The 14,805-nt window shown below is 46.4% G+C and overlaps 1 protein-coding gene across 1 annotated transcript in view; it reads right to left on the bottom strand.

Moving 5' to 3' along the window:
• Positions 1–14,805, bottom strand: part of SLC29A4 (solute carrier family 29 member 4) — a 365,944-nt gene that overhangs the window by 82,087 nt on the left and 269,052 nt on the right. The gene's annotated exons all lie outside the window — the stretch shown is intronic.

The following is a 14,805-nucleotide window of genomic DNA, read 5'->3' as shown; positions in this document are numbered from 1 at the left end:
AAAATACCATATACCGTACTCAAAGGTTTACAATCAACAATGAAACAAGGTCAAATAGGTTATTGGGGGAGGGATGGAAAGGGGCTATGGATCGGGGAGGAGTTGAAGGGATATAGTGGATAAATGCAACTTTGCAGTAGGTCAACCAAACCATTTGCACTCTAATTGAAATCTGAAAATAAGACAAAAACCTTTATCATAAACTAAAACAGAAACAGGTATATGGTGTTTATATTACCGTACATTAGATCTTAATGGCACTCTTAGGCCGGTTTCACATTTGCGGTTGTGACCGCAGCGTTTCTGCCGCAAATATCCGCATGCGTTGTGTATTCCTATATTTAACATTAGGGACGCATGCATCTGCGATCGGTTGCTTTCTGCCGCGTTTGACGACGCATGTGTCGTTTCATCGTCTGCGGCTTGGCGCGGTAAATTCTACATGTAGTAATTTTAGAGGCGTCAATTTGCCGCCTAGAAACGTATGCGGTCGATTGCGGAAGGAATGCGCCAAAAAAACGCATTGCTGTCTATGTGAACGCATGCGTTCACAAGCACATGCGTTTGCTTGCGTTCGTGAACGCATGCGTTGCACCAGAGAAAAACATGTCTAGACACTGATAAGCCACCTCCCACATAGAAGGAGATAAAGGGAGGTAGTGGACATTTGCAGGTCACTACTCAGCAGACAGCCAAGCAGAGCAGACAGACCACAGCACCTTGGAGCAAACAAGCCACTGAACAATGTGAGTATATCCTAGCCAATGCCTTTATTTTCTATTTTCTGTCTCTACATGTCCTAATTTATTTCTGCCATTTCTTTCTTTCTACATGCATCAGAATGTCTTCTTCTTCTGATGAGGAGCAACGTCCTGGGCCATCTGAAGTAGAACATGTCAGTGAAGTGAGTACTCACCTCCTCAGATTGGTAAGTATTCACTGTCACATCAACACTTATGACAAATTTTGTTTTTTTAGAGCACTTCTTCCACTGCGGCAGAGGCTGAGCAGGAGGAGCGGGGTCACGGTTAGGTGGCACGGCGACAGCGTGTACGTATACGTGACTGACTGTTTATTGTATCCTCACTTTACAATTCTTGAATTTTCCTTTCTTTACTTTTCTCTTTCTTTCCCTTTTGCTCCTGCACTTCTTTTTTTTTTTTTAACTTTCAATAATCATGCCATTTCTCTGCTTCTGTTTTATTTCTTCCTTCTGTTAATGTCTCCAACATTAATGTCCTTTTTTTTAGGTTCCAGAACGGGATGAGGACCTCATAGACAATGACCACCTCATCTCCCTGGTCCATAGGCGAGTTCCGTTGTGGGACACCCGGGTTCCCGAGCACTCGGTCAACGTGACGATCCGGCCGCTATGGAATGAGGTGGCCAAAGCGTTGTGGGATGGCTGGGACAACGCCCCGACTAGGGTTCGAAATGCATTTTGTAAGTATTGCAATGCAGTGTGAAGCAGCAGAGACCTTGGCCATGCTCACACAACTGTGTGTGATGAGAGAAACTCTCAGGAGTTTCTCTCATCACACACAGTTGTGTGAGCACGGCCAAAACTACATTGTCTAACCATTATGTTTTGTTTTCTCAACAGTGATCAAAGTCAAAACACGTTGGCATTCAATGAAGGACCGCTTCAACAAGGACCTGCGTCCAGAGAGCCGGCTTCCTAGTGGTTCAGGAGCAAGGATCCAAAAATACAAATATCACCGCATCCTTGCATTTTTGAGACCGGTCCTTGCCCAGAGAACGTAAGTATATTTTTATATAAAACAAAAAAATGTTTTGTATTGCATTAGGCTGCTGTCACACTAGCATTTTTTGGTAACTATTTTACATCAGTATTTAGAATCCAAACCCAGGAGTGGATGATTACTGCAGAAGTGGTGCATATGTTTTTATTATAGTTTTCCTCACATTGTTCCACTCCTGTTTTTGGCTTACCAATACTGATGTAAAATAGTGAGCAAATACTGACAGTGTGACGGCTGCCTACACAACAGATCTATAGTCATCAAGTCAGGTGTCAGAAATAATGAATTCATGATGCACAAATAAATGCCTCATGAATTCATTATTTCTGACACTTGTCCTGGTGAGTATAGATATGCCTTGTATGACCTCCATCGTTCCTTCCCATTTTACATCATTATTTGGAATCCAAACCCAGGAGTGGGTGATTAATGCAGAAGTGGTGCATCTGTTTCGATTAGACTTTTCTTCGTACTCTTGTACTCCCGGTTTTGGCTTACAAAGTCTGATGTAAAACTATGACCAAATACTGCTAGTGTGACCTCAGCCTTAATCTGTATGTTTATATTCCACAGGAGTTTGCGTTTTGTAAATGCTTGGTATTATTTTTTTTTCTCCTTTTTTCACAGCCCACCGCCACCACCATGACAACTGCTGCTCCTGCTTGGACCTCCTCCAGTGCCACCACCATGCGGTAGCCGTAGGACCCTGGCATGGCCTTCAGTACCGCCACCACAACAGCAATGCCGCTGCCGGACCCTGGCCTGGTGTTCCCCGCCACCACAACAGCAATGCCGCTGCCGGACCCTGGCCTGGCGTTCCCCGCCACCACAACAGCAATGCCGCTGCCGGACCCTGGCCTGGCGTTCCCCGCCACCACAACAGCAATGCTGCTGCCGGACCCTGGCCTGGCGTTCCCCGCCACCCCAACAGCAATGCTGCTGCAAAGGCACACGGACCGTGACAGGTCGGCCACCACAGCCAGGCCAATACCAATGAGCCCAACGAGGCTCCCAGGACAGCAGCGCCGATCCAAAAAAGGGAAAGGCAAAAAAAAAAAAAAGACGATAGCTATCCCTCCCCCCTCACCTCCTAATGTGTCTGTAATGTCTGGTTTGTCTCACCCTTCCAGTGTGTCTCTGCCCTCTCATGTGTCTAGCCCAATCCCCGAATTTCCAGACCCCAGTAATTTTATTGCACCTTCTCCAGCCACCCCTGCGTCGTCCACAGTTAGCTAGCCCTCACAGCTGCACACACCCCCGTTTACGTCAATCAACCCCAAGCAGGCGCACTTAATTTTTTTATGTGTGTTTGTTTTGTTAAAATAAATAATAATGTTTTTTTGACACCAATAAGGTTTGGTTAATTGTGTATTTCGTCGCCGGCAACACACACCGTGCACTAAATAAAAAAATGCGCCGAACATTTTTCTTTGGGCCACCTCCTAGCTCCAGTACTTAGTTAGTACAACACTGAAGCTTTGTGTGTGTTTGGTATAGACATATGAGGTGGCCCAAAAAAATAATACTTGTATTTTCTCCAAAAAGTATTCTTTCTATTTACTCTGTGATTTTTGGTCGCAGACTTAAGATAAAATGGTGGTAATACACAGCTGAATACACAGCAAAACTATACTGAACAGGTCATGTGTTCAAAAAATCATTACTTATGACACCTGACCTGGTGAGTTGAGAAATGCCTTGTAGTACCTCCATTTTATCTTCTGTGTCCATAAAATCTATTTCACAGAAAGTGAAGGGACGATGGAGGTCATACAAGGCATATCTATACTCACCAGGACATGTGTCAGAAATAATGAATTCATGAGGCATTTATTTGTGTATCATGAATTCATTATTTCTGACACCTGACTTGATGACTATAGATCTGTTGTGTAGGCTGCCGTCACATTGTCAGTATTTGCTCACTATTTTACATCAGTATTGGTAAGCCAAAAACAGGAGTGGAACAATGCGAGGAAAAGTATAATAAAAAGATATGCACCACTTCTGCATTTATCACCCACTCCTGGTTTTGGTTTACAAATACTGATGTTAAGTACTGACCAAATACTGCTAATGTGACGGCACCAAACAGCCATCGTCTCTTCAGTCTGCGTCAAATAGCTACTGGTGAACCGAGTCAGGACGCAATGACGTCAACAACCTAAGCCCAAAAAAAAAAAATTGTTTTTTATAGGAAATACATATGAGACATGTTTTTTATTAACAATAAACATTATTAACATTTAAAAGATTTCCCACCCGAAGCCAACAGGACATTTTACACAATATTGTCCTGCCATGCCACACGTCCAATCTCAGAATCAAAGAAGGCAGCAAATTGGTCCGGTATGTGGCCAACTTCAACAGTTGACCGCAGCGGGTGATGCCGGTAATCAGGCAAAGGGTTTGCAACTTTTTCATCAAGTTCAATGGTGGGTCGCTCCTTAGCCAGAATGTAATTGTGGAGAACCACACAGGCTTTTACCACCTCATCCACTGTCTCCATTTTTAGATTTATGGCTGTTGCAAGAATGCGCCATTTTGAGACTAGAATCCCAAAGGTACACTCTACAGTTCTTCATGCCCTGGTCAGTCTGTAGTTAAAGATCTTTTTAGTGTGGTTCAAGTCACGACTGGAATATGGCTTCAGTAGGTTTTTGCACATCTGAAAGGCCTCATCCCCAACCATTACAAATGGCATCGGTGGGCCTTGAGTGTTGGGGAGAGGTCGTGGCTGTGGAAAATTAAAATTTTTGCCATAAACACGTCGGCCCATATCCGAGTTTTTGAAAGTCTGTTTATCGTTGCCACGGCCAAAAGCACCAATGTCCACGGCAATGAAGCGACAGTCCGCATCGGCTATTGCCATGAGAACTAATGAAAAATATTTTTTATAGTTGAAGAACTGTGATCCCGTTCTGGCTGGTTTGATAGCATTAAGCTACTTACTGGTAGCGGCATTTTTCAGAGGCCCATGACAGCACTACGAGAGAGGGGATCCGCCCTTCAGGAACAGGAAACCTACAGATACAAAAGGGCGGCACCTCTCCCCATGCATCAGTTGTATTTCATAGCCTGAGAGGACTACCGCGCTTAGTGGCACACAAATATACATTATATACAGTTTATATACAAAAATAATCTATTGCATTGTAACTAGAACAACACGTGAGATCTATATATCTCATTATATACATTATAGGAAGTGCAACCCCCACGTGAATAGGGAGGGAACTAAGGGTGCTGTCATGGGCCTCCGAAAAATGCCACTACCAGTAAGTAGCTTAATGCTTTATTCTGACTCCCATGACAGCACCACGAGAGATTTACAGAGATGTAAGCTACCTTAGGGAGGGACTATAGCTTGTAGCACCCTTAACCCAAAGGTGTGATCAGAGGAAAACCCCAAGTCCCACCAATAGTGCTTAAAAAAGGTGGAAGGGGATGACCACGTGGCTGCCTTACATATCTGGTCGATTGACACTCCAGATCTTTCCGCCCAGGATGTAGCCATGGCCCGGGTGGAATGCGCCCTCAGATTCTGCTGAGCCGGACCTCCACCTGCTGTATAAGCCAGAGAGATAGCCTCCCTAATCCACTTCGCTAGTGTGTACTTTGATACTCTAAGTCCTTTTCTAGGACCTTGGAAGGACAAAAATAATGCACTATCTCTCTTCCACGCATTAGTGACCGAGATATATTCTAACAGACACCTCCTAACATCCAATGTATGGAGTAGTTCTTCCTTAGTATTGGAAGGATTAGGGAGAAATGATGGTAAAACCATCTCCTGTGATCTGTGAAAATGTGACGCCACTTTTGGCAAATAGGCCGTGTCCGGTTTGAGGATTACTCTATCCTGTAAAAACTCTGTATAAGGGGAAAGTCTGGAGAGTGCCTGTATGTCCCCTACTCTACGAGCAGATGTTATTGCTACCAAAAATGTTGTTTTAAGGGATAATAACTTAACTGAGGCTAAATTTAAGGGCTCAAACGGTTCCTTAGTCAAGGCTGAAAGGACTAGGTTGAGATCCCAAGGCACCGAACTATTCTTGTGTATAGGTCTAGCTCTACTAGATGCTTTCATAAACCTTGATACCCAATAATTATTAGCAATGTTACAAGAAAACAAAGCCCCTAGGGCTGAGACTTGCACTTTTAGCGTACTAGTAGAGATAGGGTCTAGAGCTAAACCTTCTGCAGGAATTCTAAAATTTAGTAGAGATAGGGTTTAGAGCTAAACCTTCTGCAGGAATTCTAAAATCTGGTTTATTGGTATTCCTTCTTTATTGAAATCTGAAGAGGCCAGGAACTTCCTCCAGGTTCTAGAGTAGATTGTTGTTATTTGTTTTCTACTCTTCATAAGGGTATCAATTAAATTTGGGGAAAAAACTCTGTTTTTTAACAATGACCTCTCAAACACCATGCCGTCACTTGTGGATGGTTGATCGGACCCTGGTGTAGTAAATCCTGAATGTCCGGAAGTACCCAGGGGTCTTCCACTGACATGGTCCTGAGCCAGGCAAACCAGGCCCTTCTGGGCCAGAATGGGGCAATCAGTATGACTCTTGCCCGATCCTCCCTTATCTTCCTGACCACTAGGGGCAATAGGCCCAGCGGGGGGAACGCATAAGCCAGTCGAAAATCCCATCTGATCAGGAAGGCATCCACTGCCAGAGGATTCTCCCTGGAATTTGGGACACAGAATTTCCTTGCTTTTCTGTTGTCCTTGGTGGCAAATAAGTCCACCTCTGGATGACCCCATTTGCGGACAATGTGATCGAAGATGTCTCCGTTCAGAGACCATTCCCCTTGTCTTAAGGTGTTGTGGCTTAGAAAGTCTGCTTCTACATTTTCTTTCCCTCTTATATGCAGTGCAGTTAGAGATAGTAAATGGTTTTCTGCTGTCTGGAGCAGACGGTCCGCTACTTCCATCAGAGATTCGGAATGTGTTCCACCCTGGTGATTTACGTAGGCCACCGCCACCTGATTGTCCGAGAGGATCTTGACATGGTGACCCTGTAGATATACGAGGAGTTTCTTACCTGAAAGTTCAATTGCCATTAACTCTCTCTGATTGGAAGAGGCTGATGTTTGGGGGTCCCATAGACCCTGAACTACAATGTCACCCATGTGTGCCCCCACCCCGTGGGGCTAGCGTCTGTTGTTATTACACGAGTCACATGTGTCACCCAGGGAACTCCTGCTGATAGTTTGTCTCTATCTAGCCACCAACTAAGAGATGTAAGGGTTACTGGACTCAATATCACCTGACCCTGCAAGGACCCCTGCAAGGCTCTATCGTTAACCAGTACCTCCGACTGTAAAAGTCTGGTGTGAAATTGGGCCCAACGGACAGCGGGAATACACAAAGTTAGGGATCCTAACAGTGACATAGCTTGTCTAAGGGTCATGAAGGGTCTATCAATCGCCTTTGACACCTGTTGTTGAATATGCAATAATTTATCAGGTCGAAGACAACATTGCTGGGTCTCTGAATTTAATAACAGCCCTAGGAATCTCTGAATTTTTAGGGGCTGTAATCGGGATTTTTCATAATTTATAATCCAGCCCAGGCGTTCTAGTCTGGTCGTAGCCGTCTTTACTTGTGAAAGGCAATGGTCTGCTGAATTCCCTACTATAAGGAAATCATCCAGATAAGGAATAACGATGATATTGGACTCTCGTAAGTGCGCCATGACTTCAGCGACTATTTTTGTAAACACCCTAGGTGCTGCTGATAGGCCGAAGGGAAGAGCTCTGAACTGAAAATGGCGAACTATCCCTCCCATAGAGACCGCTACTCTTAGGAACCTTTGGAAGTCCTCATGGATAGGTACATGATAGTATGCATCCTTTAAATCTACAACTACCATGAAGCAGTGTTTGAACAACATCTTTATTGTTGAACTGATTGATTCCATTTTAAAGGTCTTATTAACCAGAAACTCATTAAGAGATTTAAGATTTATGATAGTTCTAAACGATTTATCTGGTTTTTGAATCAGAAATAGAGGAGAGTAGAACCCTCTTCCTCTCTCTGATTCTGGGATCAAAATCAGAACTTTTTTGAGGCATAAATTTATGACCTCCGCTTTCAAAGCTGTCTGTTCAAGGGTGGCAGAATGCAAAGGGGTTAATTTGAACTTATCTCGAGGCAAGTGATTGAACTCAAGTCTCAGACCATCTGATATTTTGCCTCGGACCCAGTCACCATTTGTGATGTCAGACCATGCTGAAGAGAAGGCTGCCAATCTCCCCCTCCTCCCCCCCACAGGGATTGCTAGTCATTGGTCCGGTTTCTTACGCTCTGTTGAGGGACGGCGAAACATGTAGCCCGTACCTCTCCTGCGTCTATCCTCCCATTTAGGATTATCTCTAGAAGGTGAGGATACGCGTCTTCTTCTGCAACCAAATCTCCTTCTGTTGAAAGGACGACGGTAAGACGCTGATGACATATTAGGGAACTTTTTCTTGTCATCCCCTGCTTTCTCTAGCAACTCATCCAAGGTTGGCCCGAAGAGATATTCCCCTTTGCATGGGATAGCGCAGAGTTTGGATCTTGATTGAATGTCTCCTGACCAACATTTCAACCATAAGGCTCTACGAGCCGCGTTGGAGAGTCCTGCTGCTCTGGCCACCATTCTAACTGAATCCACTGAAGCGTCTGACAGGAAGGCAGCAGCATCTTGGATTACTGGTAGCGCATTCAGCATTGTATTCCTGAAAGCACCTTCTTTAAGTTGGGACTCCAACTGATCTAGCCAGACCATTAAGGATCTGGCTGTACACGTTGCGGCCACTGCCAGTCTCAAAGTTCTGGCCGCCATTTCTCAGGTACCTTTAAGGAAGGTGTCTGCCTTCCAATTAAGAGGATCCTTCAGGGTCCCCATGTCCTCAAATGGTAGTGAGGCTTTCTTTGATGCTTTCGCCACTGCAGCATCTAATTTAGGGGCCTTGTCCCAGGTATCAACAGCTGTATCATCAAAGGGGTATCTGCGCTTCAATGCTGGTGGTAACGATCCTTTCTTTTCAGGTTTCTTCCACTCTCGGAGAATTAAATCCTGAATTTTTTCGTTCACCGGAAAAGATCTACGTTTTTTATTATCTAACCCGCTGAACATTATCTCCTGTCTGGAAGGTTGCGTTTTAGGCTCTTCTAGGCCCATTGTACCTCTGACTGATTTAACTAATTTGTCAACCCGGTCCAGAGGTAGACAAAATCGGCTAGAGTCCTCTTCTGATGAAGAGGAAGAGGGAATAGAGCCATAGGAACCTTCTTCTCTCTCTTCCTCCGAAGAATCAGAGATCAAGGGAGCTTTATACTTCGAACCTCCTGTCTGGGATAGGGACCGCAGGGATTCTCTTACTTCCATACGGATCATGTCCTTTAAATTGGCCATATTTGCAGATTCTTCCGCTACCTAGGGGAGGACAATAAGGGTGATAACCTCTATCTGACCTGATGTCACTCAACCCCTACCACTCCTGTAGACCTCACCGTCTGCTGTATACAGGGGGCACATAATTTTTTGGGATAAGAATCTGGTAAAGGGATTCCACAGAGGGCGCACTCCTTATGTTTCGTCTTGCATGTACTTTTCTTCCCCTAAAATGACAAAGTATAAGGGGGCCCGCGTCACTGAGTGAACATTCACATAGATCACTTACCAGTGCACGCCAAAAAAGGTACCGGAATACGAGGGGGTTCTTTCCCAGTTGATGCTCTTGATCCCTGTTTGGATGAGCTCTTACAACTGGACTGGTCACTCCTGACATCCTTCTCTTGGGCTTCTGTCACACTTCATCCAGCAGCTGAGGCTGCTGATCACCATCGCTCTCCATGATGAAGATGTGGCCAAAGCAGGGCTCTAAATCCGACACCTGCTTAAATCCCCCTAGATTCCGGTCAGCAGACTGCCTGGCGCCACCCCCATTGGTCCACGCTGTTCAGGCTGCAGCTAGGAGGTCAGCGGGGCCTGTGATGAATCCGGTGTTCAGGATCCGATGGGCGCCGCCATCTTGGATCGACTGCGCATGCGCAGCCACCCAGCGACCCGGAAGCGCCTGCAGACTCCGCCCCCGACATCACCGCAGCCCGGAAACGCTCCAGCACATGCTGAGAGCGGTGCAGGACGCCGGGAACGAGCAGCAGCGCTCCAGACAGCATCCACCTCTGGTACCTCGCCACCCCGATGCACCGCCGCACAGACCTGCAGGGAAGGGCATACTTACCGGCACCAGCGCTGATGGAGCCAAGAAATCCTCCGGACTCTGCTCCCTGCTGCAACATGCCACCGACGTGCAGTCCAGCCAGGACCACCGTGGCGTCTCCAGGGACTCCAGCACTGGCCGAGGTAGGAGACCCCCCGCTACCTGATTCGGCCGGCCGGCCTGGGTCCTTTAGGTATCCGTAGGCATCTGTCCCTCCAGGAACAAGAAACTGACTGATGCGTGGGGTGAGGTGCCGCCCTTTTGTATCTGTAGGTTTCCTGTTCCTGAAGGGCGGATCCCATCTCTCGTAGTGCTGTCATGGGAGTCCGAATAAAATCCGGATGTGCTTCCCATCCACCGCACCCAAACAGGTGGGGAAATCACACACAGTCCAGAATCTATCAGCAATTTCCATCCACATGTCCTCGGTAGGTATGGGTAATAAATTCTTCACGGAGAACATTCCACAAAGCCTGGCAGGTGTCAAAAACTATTCTGGACAGGGTGGAAATTCCAAGCCGGTACTGGAAGTGGAGGGATGACAAGCTCTTTCCGGTTGCCAGAAATCTGTAATAAAATAAAGAAAAAATAATTAAAAAAAAATACAAAGAATACATGTCAGACCAACAATAATTATGACTGGCATTTGTTTAGAATTATTCCGTACCTTAAGGTAACCAGGAGACGTTCCTCTGCTGGAATCGCTCTACGGAGCTGGGTGGCCTGTCTCCTGATGACTCCTTGAACACGAGCAAGCAACTCCAAAAAAGAGGCTTGCGACATCCTGGTATATTCTGGGAATTTTTCCGAGATGTCATTAAGCTCCCCATACAGTGTGTGCAGGGGCGGATTATCAGAGGGTCAATATGGGCGGTAGCCCAGGGCCCAGTGGTCTGGGGGGGCCCTGGGCTACCGCACAGATTGACCCTCCGCTAATCGTCTGTGACTGCCCGCCGGGCGGCGTTTATGTGCCCCCCGGACCCGGTGGGCAGAGAGAGGGGGCCCGCATTGGGCCCCTTCTCATTTGCTCACCGGGCCCTTTCCGGCGCTGCGGCGGTTTTCTATTGACGTGCGGGCGCGCGCCCGCACATCAATAGTTAACAACAACAGCTGCCAGCCAATCGGAGGCTGGCAGCTGAAGTCGGCCGAAGCGCACACGTCGCCGGCGTCTGACGTCATTGTCAGTCGCCGGCGAGTGTGCGCTGCTGCAGGGAGCTCGCCGCCTGGAGCGCGGACAGGTGAGGAGACTGCTTGTTTGTTTTTTTTTTGTTTGTTTTTTTTTGGATCAGTTATCAGTGGACACACTGGGGGGCAATGCTGGAGGACACACTGGGGGGCAATGCTGGAGGACACACTGGGGGGAAATGCTGAAGGACACACTGGGGGGCAATGCTGGAGGACACACTGGGGGGCAATGCTGGAGGACACACTGGGGGGCAATGCTGGAGGACACACTGGGGGGAAATGCTGGAGGACACACTTGGGGCAATGCTGGAGGACACACTGGGGGGAAATGCTGGAGGACACACTGGGGGCAATGCTGGAGGACACACTGGGGGCAATGCTGGAGACAGTGGGGCAGATTGCTGGAGACAGTGGGGCAGATTGCTGGAGACAGTGGGGCAATGCTGGAGACAGTTGGGCAATGCTGGAGACACTGGGGCAGATTGCTGGAGGACACACTGGGGGGCAATGCTGGAGGACACACTGGGGGGCAATGCTGGAGGACACACTGGGGGCAATGCTGGAGACACTGGGGCAGATTGGAGGATACACTGGGGGCAATGCTGGAGACACTGGGGCAGATTGGAGGACACACTGGGGGCAATGCTGGAGACAGTGGGGGCAATGCTGGAGACAGTGGGGCAGATTGCTGGAGACAGTGGGGCAGATTGCTGGAGACAGTGGGGCAGATTGCTGGAGACAGTGGGGCAGATTGCTGGAGACAGTGGGACAATGCTGGAGACAGTGGGGCAGATTTCTGGAGACAGTGGGGCAGATTGCTGGAGACAGTGGGGCAATGCTGGAGACACTGGGGCAGCTTGCTGGACACACTGGGGCAGATGATTGCTGGACACACTGGGGCAATGCTGGAGACACTGGGCCAGATTGCTGGACACACTGGTGGTAATATGCTGGACACACTGTGGCAGATTGCTGGACACACTGTCTGGGGGCAATATGCTGGACATACTGGGGCAGATTGCTGGACACACTGGGGGTAATATGCTGGACACACTGGGGCAGATTGCTGGACACACTGGGGGCAGGACTGGAGGCATGGGCAGAATGTAGACATGGGGCATGATTGGAGACATGGGGCAGGATTGAATCATGGGGCAGGATGGATACGATGGAGACAGATGGGGCAGGATCGGGTGATCATATGGTGTAGAATGAATACTCATGAGTGCAGGATGGGAGAACATATGGCTGGAGCCAGGAATGAGACACACGGGGCCAGGATGGGGAATATTATTACCATAGGGGCTAATTAAGGGTATTATTACTGCAGTGATGTATTTATTTTATTTTTTGAGTATACTGTTTTAAATGGGGGGGCGGTCCTGTTACTTTGCAGAGTGACACTATGTCGCCTTTTTTTCCTTCATGTGGTGTAATGTAGAAGTTGTGAAAAATTAAGTAATGTGTTCTGCAAGCAGAGCTCGAGATAACTGTGTTATTTCCTGCAGAAATGAGTCCTGGCTGGAAGAAATGATGGCGGTCTGTGCTGGATGAAAGATGAAGGACTTCACCTAGAGACGTCACTGGTGAGTCAGTGTTACCTATACACTGACACTATACACTATATACTATATACAGCGGTCCTGTGTACAATGTCACCAGTGATCACTGTATTACCTGTACACAGACACTGCATACTAAGTACAGATCTCCTGTGAATACTGGCACTTATGGTGATAGTATTGTGTTTTGTTTTTTTTATTACTGATCAGTATTGTAGTATTCAGTCACTATGTGGTGGTAATATGTGGTCTGGAAATGGTGTTGTGGTATTTGTCCCTTGTATGTGCTATTTGGTCACCAAGTGGTAATATGTGGTCTTGACATGGTGCGGTGGTATTTGTCCCTTGTATCTGCTATTTGGTCACCAAGTGGTAATATGTGGCCTTGACATGGTGTTGTGGTATTTGTTCCTTGTATGTGATATTATTCGATCACTGTGGTTGTAATTTGTGGTCTGGTCATGGTGTGGTGGTATTTGTTCCTTGTATGTGATATTCTTCGATCACTGTGGTTGTAATTTGTAGTCTGGTCATGGTGCGGTGGTATTTGTTCCTTGTATGTGATATTATTGGTCAAGATATACCTAAATTGTATTGCAGATTTTAACAAATATTTAATAGGTTACAGCAGAGTAGGGCCCGGCCATTTTTCTGGAATAATCTGGTTCAGGTATATCATGACCCCCGTCACATGACCCCCGTCACATGACCCCCGTCACATGACCCCCGTCACATGACCCCCGTCACATGACCGGGGGGGCCCACAGTGTGTGAACAGCCCGGGGCCCTGGCTACCCTTAATCCACCCCTGAGTGTGTGATATGCACCACAGCAGTTCTATAATGGAGTGTTGCCAAAAACGCCTACGCCGTCTACTTCTCCGTCTTTCACGGTTTCGGTGTTGCTCCCAAGGAAACGCACAGGCAATAAAAAGCTTGATGCTTAGATCCAGGTTGAAGTAAAAGCTATCCATGGGAAGATCCATCATGATACAGGATACAGTAGCACACTGTTAAGATTTCAGCAGTCCGAGGTCTATATATATAGAGATCCTATAATACACGCCCTCTGTAGTCCCATTGGCGATGTCTGGTTATCTAGTTTTTTCTCCTGTAAAATTTTCTAACATGCGCAATTAAACGCAAACGCATGAAAAAACGCATTAAAAAGCAGGGAAATGCAGTGTTTTTAAACCGCATTCGTTCACGCATGCGCCTAAAAACCGCTGCATTTGTTCGCGCTTCTATGCGTTTTTCCGGGACTTGCGTTTGCGGATTATACGCTGCGGATTCTAACGCAAATGTGAAAGTAGCCATTGGAGAAAAAAATGAGTGTTCATGCAATACAATTATTTACACTAAAATGTAATTAAGAGTTATCAGGCTACATACAGTACATCATATTTTTATAAGTTACTTTTTTTTTTGGTTTTGCTGTATTTTGTGATAAATTTTTCAAATTGTAGCACGTCAACTTTGAATTTTCCACGGAATCATTGTGTGAAAAGTACTGTTTATTTTCTACTTTACATTTTTTTACTTTAACCTTACTTTAAAATTTGAGCAAACATTTTAGGAGTATATAGAATCACTCTAGGGGTAACAGCATTTGTGACCAAATTTTGCACATTTTAAAGTCACAATTGATAATCAGAGGAAAACATTGGGGAACCACAAACCTGCAAACATAAAAACAAAACAAAACAGCAAACACAAATACAATAGGCTTTAAAACAGCACAAATTAAAATAAGAATAAGGCACAAATGAAAAATAGGTGAAAAAATGAAAAAAAAAATATGCTAATGTAGGGGATATGCTAATGTAGGGGTCTTAAGACTGACTTTTCAAAGGTTTTATGGACTGATGAAATGAGAGTGACTCTTGATGGGCCAGATGGATGGGCTAGAGGTTGGATCAGTAAAGGGCAGAGAGCTCCACTCCGACTCAGACACCAGCAAGGTGGAGGAGGGGTACTGGTATCGGCTTGTAACAAAGATGAACTTGTGGGACCTTTTCGGGTTGAGGATGGAGTAAAGCTCAACTCCGAGACCTACTGACAGTTTCTGGAAGACAATTT

Source organism: Ranitomeya imitator, chromosome 7, assembly GCF_032444005.1.
Source record: "Ranitomeya imitator isolate aRanImi1 chromosome 7, aRanImi1.pri, whole genome shotgun sequence".
Lineage (NCBI taxonomy): Eukaryota > Metazoa > Chordata > Amphibia > Anura > Dendrobatidae > Ranitomeya > Ranitomeya imitator.
Note: the sequence above shows the minus strand (reverse complement) of the source record. Positions and strands in the feature narration are given on the sequence as shown.